The sequence below is a fragment of the Pristis pectinata genome, chromosome 41 (assembly GCF_009764475.1).
Source record: "Pristis pectinata isolate sPriPec2 chromosome 41, sPriPec2.1.pri, whole genome shotgun sequence".
NCBI classification, from domain to species: domain Eukaryota; kingdom Metazoa; phylum Chordata; class Chondrichthyes; order Rhinopristiformes; family Pristidae; genus Pristis; species Pristis pectinata.
The window spans coordinates 5209866-5226774 of record NC_067444.1 but is presented as its reverse complement, the minus strand read 5'-3'; the positions used below and the strand labels follow the sequence as shown (position 1 = coordinate 5226774).

Below are 16909 nucleotides of genomic sequence, written 5' to 3'. Positions count from 1 at the left end.
AAGACCATCAAAAAGTTAAAACAATCGTATTTTTATTCTGTTCCTCAAAACTCCTTCTTGAGCATAACGTGGACACGCACAGTTCATTCTTCAATCAGGCGTATGTCCCTTCATGTTGTCCTGAGCAGCAGCGAACTCTAACAGAGCTGGCGAGAAACAAAGGAGATAAGTGGAGAAAAAGCGAAGGCGAGAAACAAAGAATGCGAGAAACAAGAAGCAGAGAAAGCGAGAAACAGAGAAAAGAGAAACAGAGAAGCAGTTAAGGCCAGAAACAGAGAAACAGGGAAGGCGAGAAACAGGGAAGGCGAGAAACAGGGAAGTCCGGCAACAGGGAAACAGAGTATCTCTAGATACACGGGATATTGCTGGCTCCGCGAACGAATCAAACTTAGAGAGTTCTGCAGAATGGGGAGTACTGTTATGGTCTCAGAGATACAGGGACTTCTAGGTTAAAGTCTTCTCCTCTGTTTTCCCCACTTACTTTAACCTTATTACTTTCTTATTTGTATATATTGTACACGAACGTATTTACTAAGCGTGAGTTTTACAATAAGTAAAATCCCTATCTTTTACCTGCCTTTTTTTTTCATCAAACACAGAACAGCACAGCACCGTAACCGGTCCTACAGCCCACAAAGTTCTGCCGAACTCATTGTTAGTAATCAAATGCCCAACGTTTGTAATCACGTCTGCCAGCACTGGGTCCGCATCCCTCAATTTCCTGCACATTCACGTGTCGATCTAAAAGACACTTGAACGCCTGTATCATACTTGTGTCCATCACCACCCCAGGTAGGGCATTCCAGGCACCCCCCCCCCCCATCCTGTGTGTAAAAAAACTTGGCCCGCACATCTACTTTGAATTTATCCCCCCTCACCTCAAATGCATGCCGTCTGCCTTTGTTTCAACGCTGGAAAAAAGATACTGGCCGTTTACTCCATCGATGACTCACATCATCTTTAAAAATTGTATCAGTTGTTCGAAATGACTCCAATCACTGTTGAAGATGAAAATCCAGTCCTCACAGTGCATGTGTTCAATCCCATCAGCGACCATCCCCTGAGGTTAACAGGCCTCCCGCCCTTTGCGATTCTTTGCCACACGTCGCACCACGTGTCTGAGTTGATTGTGTTACTGAAATGTAGCCCTGCTCGCACATCTAAAGCTGGGCTTTAAGAAGTAGCAATGTGGTTCAGACTGCTGCAGCCGTCTCTTTGTCTCCTTTTGATTTACAGGTCTGCCCAGACCAAGTATAACAGTGGATTCCAATGAGGTTCGTCAAGGGGAAAACGTTACCTTCAACTGTACAAGTCCACGGCAGAGGGCAGACACGACATTCTACCTCTACAGGCACTGGGGATCAAACTACTCGGTTGTCCAGTCCGCGACGGCACAGACCAACTCAGTCACGTTCACCATCAGTGATATAGATGTGGATCAGAGCAAATACTTTTCCTGTGGTTACGACGCTGTTGAGAACGGAAAGCGGCTAACATCGGCGCCGAGTGATCCTGTACATTTGTCTGTAACAGGTGAGTAAAATTCCCAGCCATGCAGCTTTGCCATGGCGGAGATTGTACAAAATTGCATCAGTTACCCATTGTGTACAACTTATTTCGTTCCACTGTGAACAATCTAATTCAAGAACACTGATGGCCTCTGTGTGGCCAGTGAAGCAATATGCGTGGAACTGAGAAATACTTCATTTCAAGAGGACGAGAATATAAAAGCAAGGATGTAATGCTGAGGCTTTTTTTTGGCGTTGGTCAGACCACACTTGGAGTATTGTGAGCGGTTTTGAACCCATATCCAAGGAAGGATGTGTTGGCATTGGAGAGGGTCCAGAAGATGTTTACGAAAATGATACGTATGTGGAGGGTTTTGTGGCTCTGGGACTGTACTCGCTGGAGTTCAGAAGGATGATGGGGTATTCCTTTGAAAGCTACCGAACGTTGAAAGGTCTATATTGAGTGGACGCGGAGAGGTATATTTAAAGCAGTGGAAAGGATGTTCTTCATTATTAAGGGCGTCAATGTTGAGGAGGGAAGGCCGGAGAATGGGGTTGAGAGGGAAAAATAAATCAGCCACGAACGGATTGCGGGGCAGACTCGAAGGGCCGAATGGCCTCATTCTGCTCCTCTGTCTCACGGTCTAAATAAGAAGTGGGTGGTAACTTTGATGTGATTGTACTACAGGCCCTCAGTAGTTGAGGACAACAGAGTCATAGATTGATACAGCACTGAAACAGGCCATTCGGGCCAACTGGTCCATGCCGACCAAGATGCCCAATTGAAGCCTGACAAGAAAAGATGACAAAATTCGACCTCCTCTTGGAAAATGAGGCAGAGCAAGTGTCTGAAGTGTCAGTGTGGCAGTATTTTAGGATCATTAGCCACAATTCTATTAGTTTAAAATTCTATTAGTGTGCAACTTGTTTCGTTTCACTATCAATCAAAGCCAAAATAATTGAACAACACTCGCTGCCTCTCACTGAGGCCTGTGAGGCAATATCGGTGGAATTGAGAAATAACAAGGGGACGATCATTGTGATGGGGCTCTACTATTGTAATCCCGACACTCAGTTGGAAAAAGAGGAACCAATATCTTGGAAATTCGCAGATAGCTGTAAGAATAACACAGTTATAGCTGGAGGGGATTTTAACTTCCAAAACATCGACTGGAAATGCCATGGTGTTCAGAACTTCGATGTAGAATAACTTGTTTAGTGCATTCAGGGGAAAAATGTCAATTATCATGTAAATGACCCTACTAGAAGGAGCAAAACTCAATCTACTCTTGCGAAATAAGACAGAACGAGTGACTGAAGTATTAGTATGGGAGCGATTTGGGACTGGTCATGATGATTCTTTTGGTTTAAATATCGTCTCGGAAAAGGATGAAACTGGACCGTAGGTTAACGTTCTAAGTTGGGACAAGACCACTTTGGAAAGCCCAATTAGACGGGAATTTTCACAAGTTTATAGGGGGAGTCTGTTTGCAGGTAACGGACGGTTTGGAAAATGGGAGGCTTTTAAAAGTGAGACAGGAGGAGTTTAGGGACAGCATGTTCCTATTGGAGTGCAGGACAACGCTGGCAGGAGTAGGGAAAACAGGATGACAATAGATCTTGAGGTTCCGGTGAGGAAAATGCAGGAGCAATTTGTCAGGTATGGAGAGCTGGGATGAAGTGAATCCCCGAAGGTGTATACGGGACAAAGGGATACGCTTGAGGAAAGTCAGGAGGGCAAAATTGGATCTGAGAGAGCTTTGGCAGATGAAGGAAATGAGAATCAGAAGTGATTAAATGAGTACATGAAAAGCAAAAGAGTAACGAGGGAGAGAATAGTGGCCCAGAAAGATCAACGAGGTATCCTGCGTGTTGAGCCAGCGGAGATGGGTGAGTTCTTTCCGGTATTTACTGCGGAGAAAGACATGGATGCGAGGGAACTCAGAGAAGTTAACAGTGGTGTCCTGAAGAGTGTGCGCCTTACAGAAGGGGGAGGTACGTAAATCCCTTGCTGAGTTATGTGCATCATCTGCAGCCACCGGTGAGGTTCCAGTCGCCTCGAGGGTGGCTAATGCTGTGCCTTTACTCAAGAAATGCTGCAATGATAAGCCATGGAATTACAGACTGGTGAGCCTAAAGATAGTGACAGATGGGTATTGGGGTTTTCTGAGAGAGAGAGAGGATTTCCATGCATTTGTTAAGTCAAGGACCAGTTGAGGAAGGTCGGAGTTGCTTTGTGAGTGGGAAATCGTGTCTCACGAAATTGCTCCATTCTTTGAAGACGTGACTGAGAAGATAAGCAAGGGAAGTGTTGTAGATGTTGTTTGCATTGGGTTGGGATCCAGGGAGAGCTGGTCAATCAGATACAAAATTGGGTTGATGCAAGGAGACACAGTGTTGTGCCGTGGCTTGTTTTCTTTAAAGACTGGAGGCCTGTGACCAGCGCATCTGTGCTGGGTCTGCTTCCGATCATGTTATTGATTTGGATGAGAATGCAGGTTGAATGGTTAATAACAGGCGGATGACAGTAACATGTGTGGTATCGTGGACAGTGAAGACAGTTATCTCGGGTTACAACGGTATCGTGATCAACTCGGCCGAGGAATGGCAGGCGGAGTTTAATTCTGATTAATGCGATTTGTTGCACGTTGATAAGGCAAACCAGGGTAAGTGGTAGTGTCTGGGGAGTGCTGCAGAACAGAGAGACAGAGAGCTGCTGGCAGATAGTTCCCGGAAAGTCGCGACAAAGGTCGACAGCGTGTTGAAGAAGACGTTTGGCACTCTGACCATCATCGGTCAGATTATCGAGTACAGGAGTTGGGACGTCATGTTACATCTGTGCAAATCCTTGGTAAGACCGCATATGGAGGAATGCGCACAGTTCTGGTAGCTCGGCCTTTGCGAAGATGATGCAGGGACTGGGGGGCTTAGGTTCCGAGGAGAGGCTCTTATTTTCACCTGCACTTAGCAGGCTGAGGGTGACCTTTAAGAGGTTTATAAAATCATGAGGGGCATATATATGTTGCATAAGCTGGGTAGGGGAGTCGAAAGCGAAAGGTAATATGTCTAAGTTGAGAGGTGAAAGATTTAAAGGGATGCAGACGGTCAAGATTGTTCAACAGTGGGTGCTGGGTATATGGAACGAGATGCCGGAGGAAGTGGTAGATGCGAGTAAAATTACGACCTTCAGAATGCATCTGAATGATGCCATGGATCGAACAAGTTTGGAGAGATGTGGTGGCAAATGGGCCTTGCCCAGTTGGGAAACTTGGTCCTCACGGATATTTCGGGCCGAAGCGCCCTTTTTCGTGCTGTTTAACTCCATGACTCCATGACTCTGGAGCCGACGTTACGAATTTCTATCCGAAGCGTGTTTGCAACTTCGTTAGAGTTAGATTATTTTATGGTTGGCGAAGTGTTCCTGACTCTGTTTCTCCACTCATAGACGCCACCAGATCTGATGAGTCTTAATTTTAACGTGTTCTGTTTTCCTTTTAACCTGCACATTTTAATGTAGTTCATCTCCCTATTATTTAACATCTACTCTTGAGGTTCAGTTTCAAATGAACAATACTAAAACAAAACGCATTTAAAGCGGCAAGAACGGCAAATGTTTCGTTGAAATCCTCCTATAGAAATGCCTTGCAATAGGTGATATTTAACAGACCAGACCAATGGGCTTAGCACACAACAGGCTGGAGGTTATGGTACAAATATATAGGACATTGATTAGTCAACAGGTAGAGTATGACATTCAGTTCTGATCACCACGCGATAGGAGAAGGCGCAAAGGAGATTGGTCACGGTGTCATATGAGATGGAGTCTTTCAGTACTGGACTGGATCGTCTATTTGCTTTATTCGGCCAAAGTGTGATAATTCAAGCAGAGAAAATGATTAGCGGCAGAGATGGCGTAGATGGCAGAGACATTTCAGCAAAAGAGATGTCTAAAGCCAGAGAGCATATGCTTAAGCAGAATGAATGGATGATTTGCAGATCTAAGCCATGATTCTCACAAGTGCTGGGCTTTTCCCGTAGATTGTAGGATGGAAAGGAAATACTGAGATTTTCATTGTGTCTGCGCAAGCATTTTTCCCCTGTCCTTCCTGTGTCATTAAAATGTCACATGTGCGTATACTTCTTGCAGTTACAAATGGGAAATTGAGAAAACAGAGAGCGAGCTAGAGCGAGAGAGAGCGAGAGAGTGAGAGAGAGAGAGAGACAGAATAAGAGACAGAGCGAGAGAACGGTTTTGCAGTTAAGGGCTAAATTGTTGTTAGACGCAAGACATAAGGTTCAAAACAGGGTGTGACGATTTCACGTTACATCATATGTCATTTTACCTGCAGCAAATGCTTACATGTTTTATTCAACATATAACACAGAACACGGCAGCACAGTACAGACCCTTCGGCCCACGATGTGGTGCCGGCATTTTATGCTACTCCAACAACTATCGAAATCTTCCCTTCCACATAACCCTCCATTTCTCTATCATTCATGTGGCCATCTAAGAGTCCCTTGGAAGTCAACAACGGCTTCCGCAGGCGGTGGACTCCACTGTTTCATGGCGAGCGTCAGTGAAAACCCCCGGCACGTTTATTGCAGAATCTGAAGTAATTCTGATATGAAAGCAGAAAGTGAGAAAAGCGCAGAGCAGGTCGGAAAGATTGCATGGAAAGAATAAAACGGTGAACGTTTCAGGCTGGTGACTCTTCAAATTTAAGCTTACTCTGCTCTCAAAGGGACAATAGAGGCCATAGAGCGAGTGCACCGATGGTTCACCAGGTCGATTCCCCGCTTGGGTCTCTGCCCAATGAACCTATATTAAGCGACTAGCTCTGTACTGTATACAGTTGGGATCCGTGAGAGACGTTGTCTTTGAAACGCAGACATACGTCCGAAACTTGACAGATTGGATAAGAGAGATTATTCCCCATTACTCAAGTGTCTCAAAATAAATATCGAACAGTGAGGACTGCGGTGAGGAGAAAGATCCTGGAGGAGCAATTTGTCCTCCAAACATTCTCCTGGTCCATCCTGAACCATTCCAGGTGTCAAATGCATTTAAACCTGAAAAAAACATTATGCCAGAAAAAATAGTTAAAAAGGCTATTAATCGCGTTTAAAACACCGAAAATAAAATCATAACAAGATTAAAAACTACAAATGCGATGAGATATTATGTAACATCACGTTGCTGAATTTATCAAACAATACAGAATTGTAATTCGACATTCTCCGATGTGATATGCGTATTTTCTATCTCACTCAACTTGAACCTTAACTGGAATAAACTCTAAATATCTGTCTGTCTGTAGATCTGTCTATCTATCTGTCTGTCTGTCTGTCTGTCTGTCTGTCTGTCTGTCTGTCTGTCTGTCTGTCTGTCTGTCTGTCTGTCTGTCTGTCTGTCTGTCTGTCTGTCTGTCTGTCTATCTATCTATCTATCTATCTATCTATCTATCTATCTATCTATCTATCTATCTATCTATCTATCTATCTATCTATCTATCTATCTATCTATCTATCTATCTATCTATCTATCTATCTATCTATCTATCCCTCTCTCAATAAATTCCTGCAATAGGCATCTGAATATAAACTTTAATTTGGCAATATTTTGTCTGATCTCTCCATGTTTAGCTGAATACACGTGGATTCCAGCTTTAGCTGTCGTGAACCTGATCCAAATGCTTGCTGCCTCGGGACTCTACTGTGGTTTAAAAAGTAAGTTAATCCATGCTTGCGGAACCCCCACATAACGTAAGTGACAGCACGCTTATCGTGCGCCTGTCTTTCTAACTGCGTACCTGCACTGCGCACTTTATTTCAGGCAAGAATTGTCAGTATATTGTGTATGAAGAGATAAAGTACTGGAGGTTGATATTGAAGAAGAGTTCGCAGTTATTTATGATGAGAAAGGAACGGTAGCTTCCCATTCTCCAGCGGACACCACAGGGGTAATTTTGCAGCGTTGACCAGAAGCTTTGGCATTAATTCGGCAAGTTCTTTTCATGAAATATAATGTTTGAGAAAATATAATCTCATAAAAAGGTGGAAGACAGTCCGAAAAAGGAACAGTGACGCAGCGAGTTGAATGCTGTCTCTCGGCTCCTTGGTTCGTTTCTGACTTCCGGTGCTATTTACGCAGAGTTTACACGTTCTTCAGCTGACCCCGCGAATTTCTACTGGGTGGGCTGGATTCCCCCCATATTACACAGACATACGCACTGGCTTAATTGACCGGGATAAATTGTCACTCGTGTGTCGATATCTGACATAAAACAGATAAAAGTAGATGGGGACGTGGGGAGAGTAAATCAGGATTGGCTTTAATGAGAGCTTAACAACAGCACGGACCCGGTGAGCCGAAATGACTCTTTTCCCTGACAGGGAAAAAAAACGAAGAACCGACTTGGGCAATGTAATTAAGCAGGGACTAATCAACAAAGTCGATGAGTTAACGTGTGTCTTCCATTCGTTCCCAACATTGTGACAATATATCGTGAAAGTTGTGCGCTCAGTCATCCGGAAGAAGCGCTTGATCCAAACAGGAAACGTCTCAATTTCATCCGCCTCTATTCCGACTTATCTACACCCGGATCCGCAGCCACTCATATTGGAAAACCGTCTCAGAGCTGAATCTCTGCTTTAACTCACTGCCCTGTTTCCATTAAGTTGACCACATCCATCAAATGCAGTGTCAATATTTTGACAAAGTGAGTGCCAAATGCCTGGAATTTCTGCACCTTTCCCTTATGATAATCTGCTCATCGATTCCTTCACTCTCTTTACCTTTGTTGTTCGCTGCCTCAACTCTTTCTTTTACATGTCTTCCCCTCATAATTCCCAGCATCAGAAAACCAGTGACTTTCGGAATAACTGCCCTTTGGCCTGTGGACATTCTGCGTGCGCTCGTTCAATACTCAGCGTCTGGTCAACGAAACCCGCCCGTCTTTAACTGTTCCCTCCAATTTCCACCATTGTTGACTTCTTGTCATCTCCTGCGCACATTGCTGCTGCTTTAGTTTCAAATGGCTGAAAATCAAAGCTACTAGGAGGAAATGCAAGCAGTCAGAAGGTCGATGATTAAATTCGGACAAATATTGGGAAATGAGTTTATTATCGTCACGTGTACCGAGGTACAGTGAAAAAGAAGCTTTGTCTTTCATGCCTTCCACACAGATCAGTTCATCACATCAGTACATCGATTTTGAGCAAATGAATAACAGTTAAAGAGCGCAGAATGTTGTGTCACAGTTAAAGAGAAAGTGCAGTGCAGGCAGCCCATAAGGGGTAAGGCAATGACGAGGTAGATTGTGAGCTCAAGAGTATATCTTCAGGTAAAAGAGTTCCGTACAATAGTCACATAACAGCGGAATAGAAGCTATTCTTGACCCTGATGTTACATGCTTCCAGGCTTGTGTATCTTCTGCCCGACGGGAGGGAGAGAAGATGGAATGTCCTTGGTGGGTCGGGTATTTGAATATGTCGGCTGTTTACCGAGGCAGCTGCAAGTGCAGGCAGAGTCCATGGAGGGGAGTCTAGTTTCCGTGATGTGCTGGGCTGTGTCCACAACTGTCTGCAGTTTCCTGCGGTCCCGGACAGAGCAGTTACCATAGCAAGCCGTGATGCATCCGGATAGGATGATTCTTGTGATGCATCGATAAAAAATAGCGAGAGTCAACGGGGACAAGTCGAATTTCATTAGCCTCCTGTGGATGTAGAGGCACTGGTCGGATTTCGTGGCGATGCTGTCCATGTGCTTTGTACATGAACAGGCGATTGGTGACGTTTACACCTCGGAATATGAATCTTTCAACGCTCTGAACCTCAGCACCATGAATGTAGACAGGAACGTGTGCACCTCCACGTTTCCTGAGGTCAATGACCAGTTCTTTGGTTTTGGAATGAATGTGGAATGAAGGTGGCATGAAGCCGAGCAAATATAATCATAGGATTGGTTATGCAATGAGAAAATGGGGCTTTATTGACGATACCAATGTGAGCATTCGCAGATCATCAGGCAGGTCGAAGCAATTTTACGTAGATTCTTCACCTGAAGTGTGTCTGGTCTGGACCGGGGAGCAGTGACTTTCATCAAGCCAAGTGAGAAAGTTGTTCTGTCACGGTGACATAGTGGTCAGCGCAAAACTTCAGGGCTTCACGGACGGGTTCTCTCCTCATGTTGTTTGTGTGGACTTTGTAGGTTCTCACTGTGGCTGCCTGGGTTTCTTCGGGGTTCGGGTTCCATCCCACATCCTATCGATGTGCCGGTTGAGGCGCTGTTTACGCACTATAACTTGCCTAGCGTCTGCAGAGATGCGGAGGTGCGGAGATGCGGAGGGGATGTGTTGCCAAAGTGGAAACCTGAGGTCACAGTGGAAATGAGAAGCGGAATAGGATGACTCTGTGAACCAGAATTCATTGGATCGGCCGAAATACCTTCTGTCTATCCGGATGAAAACATGGAAGTACGCGAGTTCTGTCATTGATCCCAAATACTGAACATGAGGAGGAAACAGAACCTGTCCGGTGGAGGGTCAAACCATCGTCTGGGAAATGTTGAAACAATGACATCCTCTGCTTGTGTCCTGCAGGTGCTGATCACAGGATGAAACCTCAACCGAAGAGACGAAATGTAAGTTGAAAATGATGCTTTCATTACAATTTATATCTAAGATGTCTGCTCCCAGAGAATAAATAAACATAGACTGTCAGCTCTCGGGTGGCCAACAGACATGGCTAGAATTCAGGAGAAATACACAGCTTGATCATAATTCAGTCTGTTAAATGCAAAGAGAGAAGAGCGAGCCCTGTTAAGTTGGAGACATTTGTGTGATTCACGGATTGAACAAGACACGCTGTGACGATTCTTGTGCTGTGACGTCTGAGGTAGTGCCACCTATAGTAAATATAAGCGATAGGTATAACAGCTGATCCATGAGAGAATTATACACTCTCTGAGACACAGGGAATTGATCTGAGTTCTAATTTGGCTCTCGTTAATCAGGGGAACCTTCAGGATTGTGCACAGCTGTCAACAGACTGAGAAATGTTCAAATCACTCAGTAACCAATTAAACAATCCACATCCGGGATAGGAGCCTTTCGGGTTCACGATCGGGATAGAATGGTCTATTCAGTGGTGAAGCTGTAAAGATTTTCTGGGTCTTCGAGGTATTCAGTATGTCCACAAAACCAGTAGGCGCTATGCGAACAAACCAATGTGCCTGCGGATTTTTCCGTGTTCTACATTCTGCAGCGACATTTCGTGCTTGCAAAAGGCTCTGAACCAAGTGAACTGAACAACTTTCAATCTCCTCCTTGAAGTTTGGTTTGACAGGCCGTACCAAGGCCAACATATCGGCCCTTCCATTGGGCGCCCTGACGTCGTCTTCCATTCAATGATTGGCTGGGGAAACTGCAATCTTAGTTGATGCTTAACAGAGGATATGCAAAATCGGAACCGGAGGAGGCCCCTCGAACAGCACCACCATTCACAATATCATGGATGATCATGCATTTAATAAGATGTTCCCGTACACCCTGATCCCTTCCACCAAGCTCAGTGGCAAAGCTTTATATCAGCTCCCAATCTATTGTAATAAATTACAGCATCGAGCCAGTAGGCGGGCAAGCAGGCCACGGGAGGCTTTTGCAAGCACGAATATTACGCTGTGATTTGTGAGATTGTGCCACCTGTAGGAAACATAGATGACAGGCATAACAGCTGATTCACGAAGGAAGTATTCATTCTCTGGGATACAGGCAAGTGCTCTTTATTTTAATTTGGTTCTCGTTAACTAGTGGAACTTTAGCGATTCTGCTCAGCGGTCAACAGATCGAGAGATATTCAAATGACCCACTAACCAATTAAACCATTCACATCAGGGCCAGCAAGAAACCGTTCAAGTCGATGATGAGGATGGCGGGATTTATTCAGTGGCGAGGCCGTAAAGATTTTCAAGGTCTTCGAGGCATCCAATGCGTTCTCAACACCAGCATACTCTGTGCCGAACAAGCAAAAGTTCCCGTGTGTTTTCCCATGTTCCACATTATGCAGCGACATCTCGTGCTTGCAAAATGCTTTGAACCAGGTGAACTGAGCAACTTCCCTGTCACCCCTCTTGAAGTTGGGCTTCGCACACAACACCAAGACCAATCGTCAGCCCTACTATTGGGCGCCCACAGGCTGACGTCGTCTTCGATTCGCTGCGAAACAACAGAGCGAGCTGTCACTCAAGAGATAACAAACAAAATGGGATCAAGAGTAGGCTAATGGAACTGCCGCACCAATCACAATATCAACGATGATCAGACATTCCAACAGCATATTCTCCTGCACCCTGATCCCTTCCACGTAGCTAAGTGGCAAAGCTCGATCTCAAATCCCAATGTATTACAGTAAATTAAATAATCGAACGAGCGGGAAGGCAAACAGGCCCCAGAGGACGCTCGACCATTCAATAAGATCATGTTCCCCCGAGCGCATCATTCCTGCTGAAATCAATTATCCCTGGATTATATCAACTGAAAAACATACATCAATCCATACATACTCATCAACAAAACCTCAGCTGCCTTGCTGGGTGGACAATACTAAATACTTGGTGCTCAAAATCCAAATACCACTTTGGTTGGAATTTTTGTCCAGATCAGTCCTAAATGTTTGACCAAGTCTTTCGAGGACTGTAATCCTTGTTTCTGGATTCGAGAGAAATAAAGTCCTTCACCTAACTTTCGAAGACTCTTCGGCAGTTTCTAATTTGCAAAGTGATCACCTGCATTCAACAGACTATCTGCACATCACAAAAGAATCCAACACAAGAAATCAATCCTATCAACTTTTTGCAGTGCATTCATCTCAAGTTCTTCCCCTCGCTCCCGGGGGAGGCAGGACCCAATGTTAATTCACAATGGTCTAGCATAATTGCAGGAAGATGTAATTACATGGATTTGCACATAGGCACATATGCTTTGCAACATTCTGTGTGTCTTCCTAATTGCTTGCGTTAGCAGCATGTTAACATCGGTTCAGTGGCATGCAAAAGTTTGGGCACTCCTGGTCAAAATTTCTGTTCCAGTGAACAGCTGAGCGAGTAAAAGATGACCTGATTTGGAAAAGGCATAAAGTTAAAGATGACACATTGCTTTAATATTTTAAGTAAGATTACTTTATTATTTCCATCTTTTACAGTTTCAAAAGCACAAAAAAGGAAAAGGGCCCGAATCAAATGTTTGGGCACCCTGCATGGTCAGTACTTAGTCACACCCACTTTGGCAAGTATCACAGCTTGTGAACGCTTTCGGTAGCCAGCTAAGCATCTTTCAATTCTTGTTTGGGGGATTTTGGCCCATTGGTCCTTGCAAAAGGCTTACAGTTCTGTGAGATTGTTGGGCCGTCTTGCATGCACTGCTCTTTTGAGGTCTATCCACAGATTTTCGATAATTTTCAGATCGGGGGACTGGGAGGGCCATGTCAAAACCTTCAGCTTGTGCCTCTTGAGGTAGTGCATTGTGGATTTTGAGGTGTGTTTAGGATCGTTATCCTGTTGTAGAAGCCATCTTCTTTTCATCTTCAGCTTTTTTTCCAGATGGTGTGATGTTTGCTTCGAGAATTTAAGGAGAAGTTATTGGTATGTTATGGATGCAAATAAAGGATTCTAAGATAACCAAAGGTATAAGTTGGTCAAAATCTGCTTAAAAGGCCAACCGTGTGTTTAATCATTGGAATAGTTCGGTGACAGGGGCCGGACTGTTCTCCGTGTGCACAAGTGAAATAAAGTGTGATTGCGAAACGAGTGCAAGTTGTCATAGTCCAGTTATTCGGCGACGGCACAATCACTTCTGATGATTCGTTTATTTCACAATCCCGCACCGAGGCCATCAATGGTGGTCAATATCACCCAAGCACAAACACAGTTTCACTCGCTCTTTCACCTCAGCATTTCAACAATATTTTTTAAAGTTGCAAATCAAGCCCCCGCCTGACCTTCCTTGAACTTCTTCGACAGTCTGCAAGTATTATCATCGTTTGTCTGCGTCTGTCAGTTCTCTAACTCGAGCAAGTGAAGCAAAGGTACTGACTTCATCACAGCTGATCTCAAACAGGTTCAGCAACACAATCATTGGATTTCGTAAAATAGTACAATGCAGTTTAGACGATGCGTGTTTTCCTGAACTGTTACGTTGATTGAACTGTCCTAGTACTTCCGATCGTCTTGAATATTTTCATTTTCCCCGATATATCTGGTTCTTCTTTAGAATGTACTGGTAAAAGTCAACATTAAAGAGATATTGAGGCAGAACCGAACAGACTGTAAATAAATATAGTAAAATATTATTCCCATCTCCCAAACAGATACTTTTGTTATCTATTTTGTTTTCTGAATCGGCTATTCTTGTTGTTTTTTTTTGGAATCGGACTGGTGTGCTGCTGCGCAGGCCATAGGCAATAACAAAGTTCAAACAAGAAATAAACTGCTCTGGACCATTGCTGGACTGAGTGCCAGACGGTTGATCCAGAGACCTGAATGGCGACCACGCCGTAGCAGTTGCAGACATAAAGTTACTAAATATTGAAAGAGAGGTTCACTGATTTTGAAACAATACCGGGCCCCTCGATGGTTCCTGTGGGAGACTGCTTCCAGTTTTTTTCAACTGTCCCTCTTTCTAGTGGGTGGCTCCACCTGCTGGCCACGAGTCTAATGCACTGAAAATCGTTCAGTTTCACAGCTTCATCGAAAATGTGAAATCCATCCTTTCTGGTAGCAGTATGTGTGCTTCCCTCTGTATTACATCTGGATGTTTCAGGGTTAGGGATAAGGCTATTCCGTCCTGTTCCTGCAAATGTCCCGAGGACCAGTCACATGTATCGTAAAACTTCCCTTTCGTTGAAATGAAATCTGCAATGTTATGCATTCTATTTTTAACTGGGGTACCCGTTCAGTAGAGGGTAATAGGGGTTGCAAAGTAACTATGGATATTGCCGGTGATGTCCACGCCTCCTGAGGAGAGGGGGAAAAGAAAAGAAATATCCTGCACTGCTGCAATTAGGAAAGTGAGCTCAGATTGGAACAATCCTAAAATAACTGCCGCTTTGTATCCTCGAACACAACTTTGTGTTTGCTTCATTGCTTCTCTCATGAGGAATTATCTTTCTGCCTTTCATTGCATAGTATTGTTGTAATCCGCATTCACTCTGCTGGTCCACTCCTGGGTCTGTGTTCCACAACGGTTCTGGACCTCCCCTTCTCCATCTCGTTTCATCAATTCCCTTATCTTTGAATGCATGTTTCTTGTTCTGATGTTGAATGCCAGGAAAGTAAAGTCTTCATTTAAAATAAGCAGTTTAATAAATAATACGAATAAAGCAATTAGTGAATTTAAAAAATGCATTCAATTTAAATAAGCAGGAAAGTAATGTCTTCTGGAATTCATAATTCGGCCCAAATATGCTCTGTCAATTTCAAACTGTGAATCATTTGATACGCGAGTTCGAGGACGGGTAACTGTTCCCGCAGACCAAGATCTCTGATATTTTTCAGGCATTACGATTTTTATGACATCTCAGTGCAGCTATCATCTTCGTGTTTTATTTAATTCAATGCATGAGGACTTGACCACATTTATAATATTTATGCAGGGACTTGTGACGGTGTCTCATGTTTATTCTTTTCACAAGACCACTGCTGCTTTTCGAATTTCTGGAAGCAAACACGTCAGCTTGCTTGCATTTTCATAGTTTTCTTCCCCTAACTATTAGATGCTTGATTAAAAATTTGGATCCAAATGAGGTTTTTGCTATTCCCCATGTCCTCTTCCTGCCCAGATGGTATGTATCCAAGTATTCTTTCCATCACAGTGGACGTGTCGGTTTCACGAAATAAATGTTAATAAACTACCCCTGATGCTTACGTCGTTTCATTTCACTGTCACATCTTTCTCTGTGACCACAACCCTCATTTTGCTGCGATTTTGCATGCTTATTATCTGCATATTACTATCGTTCAATACACCCACGCTGATTTTAGAAAATGGCTGAATATTTCAGCAACTCCTGTCAAAGCAAGTCCAGCATTATTTCGCATTCCTTTAGTTGTTTACAGGTTTCTGCCTTGCAGGCGCCGCCTACTGGCCCTATATGCTAATGCAATTTTCTCTTCCAGCCAGATCAAGGATGCAATAGAAACACATCTTCCAAGCCGCATACATGTATTGTCTTCAATGTTTTTAATAGACAACGCACGCATTCTTCAAATCATGAGAGTTCGTATGCATCCTGGACAACTGCAAGTCACCTTGAAATGAAATATCTACCGATATTGCACTCTACTTTGAAGGCTGAAGGGTGATTCTTTTCATCAGCACAGAGGTTGCAGATGTAGGTGCCTCACATATACCGTGCTGGAGCTGCGCAGAGCTCAGCTTACACCTCCAACATTTCCAGATTCCTACACATTGAAACATATCTGCACGCGCCTTGTTTGTCATAAGCAATTCCCCAACATTCTTGAAACTATTAGCCAACACCCAGCAAGGGAGCTGTTCTTTTCTCTCTGGTTAGTTTCCAGCCAGGAAGCTGAGCAGAGAGGAGCTGCAGTGGGGAAAGACCAGCTTTTTTAAATTGGAACACGGCCGGGGAAGTATTTCGGATTGGCTAATTGTGACTTGCAGCAGCCAATAAAAAGAAGGCTGGGTGGCAGTCCGGACAGTGGTGTGAGCTCCTGCAGGATGTGGGAGATCAGGGAACCTTCCGGGTTCCGTTGTGAATGCACATCTGGGAGGTGCGCTAAACTGGAGATCCTGAATCACTGTGTCGACGAACTGGAGCTGGACTTAGACGCACTCAGGACCATCTGGATGCTGAGATTATCCTAGGTAAGAGTTATAGTGAGGTAGTCAGCTGTGATGCAGGCGGCATCTACCTGGATAACCACCAGGGAGAGGTAAAGACAGTTTGCAGTGAGTGTAGGTTTCCCCTGTGGCCATTCCCCTCGGTAACAGGCAGAGCTGTTTGCATATTTCTGGAGGGATAATCTTTCAGTGCCTTGCATTAGCTTCCAGCTGTGTGGCACAGCGACCAGCTCGAATGCTCAACCGGGAAGGGTGGAATCAGACAAAGAGATAGTGACATGAAAGTCGACCTTTCGGGCAACAAGCAGGAGATTCTGTGCCCGCAAAAGGACGTCAGTATGACATGTTGCCTCCTGGGTGCCAGGATCAAGGATGTCCCTGAGCGTCTGCAGAACATTCTGAAGGGCAACTCTGAGCAGCCAGAGGTCGTTTGCATATGGTTAACAACGACATGAGTTGGAAAACGAATAGGGTCCTACAGATTGAGGAGAGGGAGTGAGGGAAGAGGTGAACGAGCAGGAACTGAAGGGCCGTTATCTC

The 16909-nt window shown here is 44.3% G+C and overlaps 1 protein-coding gene and 1 long non-coding RNA gene across 7 annotated transcripts in view; both read left to right on the top strand.

The window, feature by feature from the left end:
- Positions 1 to 16909, top strand: part of LOC127566438 (uncharacterized) — an 85349-nt gene that overhangs the window by 14355 nt on the left and 54085 nt on the right. The gene's annotated exons all lie outside the window — the stretch shown is intronic.
- LOC127566439 (uncharacterized) lies at positions 1481 to 13315 on the top strand. The gene is made up of 4 exons (XR_007955720.1): positions 1481 to 1533; positions 7155 to 7238; positions 10112 to 10152; positions 11405 to 13315. It is a non-coding gene; the product is annotated as an uncharacterized LOC127566439 (long non-coding RNA).